Genomic DNA, 2503 nt, shown 5'->3' with positions numbered 1-2503 from the left:
AGAATTTAAAAACAAGTAGTCTCTCCTGCAGTCAAGACTTATTATTATTGGTGACTTTGAGATACTTAATGATTTTGTACAAATTTTATTTTATTGATTTGAATTTACATTTATTACTTCCAAGTTCTAAGTGATTACAATAATGTGAACGAATTGATGTTTAATTTTTACCACAGAACAATAATGAACAATGATTAAAATGATAATAGTAGAACAATGAATGAATATGGACAAAAGTGATTATTGTTGGAAATTGAATTGGCAACAAAATTCCGCTGTAACTAAATTTATTTGACAATCGTCATTCAACATACTCCCAACAAGAATGCTTAAAGATCCTGTGTTATGGTACTTCGACAGTAAGTACAAATATTTTTTTCTTTGTGTACTTTTTTTATAAGACTTGGTTTTATTAATCTTTTATGTTTAACCTGTGTTCTTGTTGATACTTACCAGGCACTATTTGGGAAATTATTATCAAAGATTGAAAGAAACTTTAGTGAACTATTTTTGAGGAAATTTCAGGTACACTCACCATATAGCGGTCATCGAAAATTCCGCTGTAACTAAATAATTCAACAATCGTCATTCAGCATACTCTACTCCCAACAAGAATACATAAAAATCCTGTATTATAGTACTTTGACAGTATATACTTTTTTTTTTCATTAAAAGTGTGCTTTTATAGATCTATTAATCTATTTATGCAGTTTTATGTTTAGCGTTTTTTCTTGTTGACACTTACCAGGCACTATTTGGGAAATTATTATCGGAAATTGAAAGAACCTTTTGTGTACTATTTTGAGGAAATTTCAGTACACTCATTATATAGAATCTAATTTCATGTTTCTTATTTTCCATTTAAGCTTATTTTATGAATGTGGATTCGTTTACCTTGACAACGCAATATTACCTCGTTACTGCTACTATTACCACGTTACGTCATGATTTTCCATCCTTCTACACGATATTGCTGTGTTACAACTGCAAGATAACTGGCATATCTTTTTAATGTAGACAATTTTGTCCATGAGATCATGCCGTTGGAAAAAGTCCTGAATGTACGCTATTTCCTGTTAATACCTGCTTCCTGCTCATCAATATTGCCTCGTTACTGATACTATTACCACGTTACGTCCTATCATCTTCCATCCTTTACACGACGCTGTTACAGCTTCTAAATCCATTTAATGTATAAACAATTTTGGATCACGATATCCTTTGTTAAACCGTTGGAAAAACTCCTAAGTACTGTGTCAATGTTGTTCTGTCGTCAATTTTTTCCTGTTCGTTTATGTTTCTGGCTGTTGGTTCTGTCTGTTTGGTTACTATGTTTCATTTTAAATTTCAAATGGTTGAAATAAATATAGTTGCATGTCTTTTGACTGGTTTAGTATCTGTAATTGATTCTACCTGGACACTTTTCCTAATGAATATTTTAAGATTCGTATTTTATTCTTTGTAAAAAGTAATTCACATTTTTAGAAAAAAAATATGTTTCATTTATGTTAGCTTATTCATTGATATCTAGAAAATGCTGTTGAGAAGAATCATTCTAGCTATTCCAAATCATTTCCAAACTTTTGCTATAAAGCATTAAAAAGCCTTAACCAGCATTAGGGAGCGGTCATAAAGTATCTACTAGGGGGGGGGGGGTGGAGGATTCTAGGGGGGGTTCGAAATTTTTTTCGAGGGCTTAGGGGGGGTTCCAAAATTTTTTTTAGGGCTTAGGGGGGGGTTCCAAATTTTTTTGGGAAACTCAAGAGAAAATGTAGGAAGTCTAATTTCATAGTTTTACGTTTGAAGATTTCAAAAATTTTTCGGCCTTGCGGCCGACAACTCATAATTTATCTTATTGGATATATGTACATTTCCTAATGGCATTATTTGGGCATCATCGCCTTGCCCTTTTGGTTTGTAACATTGAGCTAGGCGACGGAAGTAGATTAGTGGCTCTCACAGCTCATTAGGGTGGTTTGAAAAAGTACTTCTTAAAAGAAATTTGTCAAAACGAAGTGTCTTTTAGCTAAAATAGTGGTAAAAAATATTGAAATTTTCGCCCGTCGGCGCAAACCATGGTTGCGCCTCCTTAGCATCTGCTAATGTCAAAACACCTTAACATTTCAAATTACAAAAAACAAATTCCAAGTTTCTTGACTCAAAGATTCCGGGCGTTACTTTCAACCATACTGCTCTTACAGTTTAATATTTTCACTTAATAATGGAGGGCGCAAGTAAGGACAGAAAATACCAGGGGCGCCAATTTCATAGTTTGCACCCCCAGAAAATTAAGCCAGGTCGCTACTGGGGAAAATAAGCATAAGTAATATTTTTTTCCAAATTTTACAGAAGCTCAGAGAAAACCACTTGATGATTCTTGTCTTAACCCTGTTATACTTTAACTTAACAGGGCTAAACTACTATCTCCCTTACCTTATTTTGACATAAAAAACTGTCATACAAACAAATAATACTCTTTGTACCGCATCTGGATGAATTCTTT

General features: G+C 33.2%; 1 long non-coding RNA gene across 1 annotated transcript; it reads left to right on the top strand.

Annotated features, from left to right (window-relative positions):
* Positions 1-556: 556 nt before the first annotated feature.
* LOC136823716 (uncharacterized) lies at positions 557-951 on the top strand. The gene is made up of 2 exons (XR_010849063.1): positions 557-648; positions 867-951. It is a non-coding gene; the product is annotated as an uncharacterized lncRNA (long non-coding RNA).
* Positions 952-2503: the final 1552 nt, after the last annotated feature.

Source organism: Clytia hemisphaerica, unplaced genomic scaffold, assembly GCF_902728285.1.
Source record: "Clytia hemisphaerica strain Z4C2 unplaced genomic scaffold, Clytia hemisphaerica genome assembly, whole genome shotgun sequence".
Classification (NCBI taxonomy): Eukaryota; Metazoa; Cnidaria; class Hydrozoa; order Leptothecata; family Clytiidae; genus Clytia; species Clytia hemisphaerica.
The sequence above is the reverse complement of the archived record's forward strand: the minus strand, read 5'-3'. Positions and strand labels throughout refer to the sequence as shown.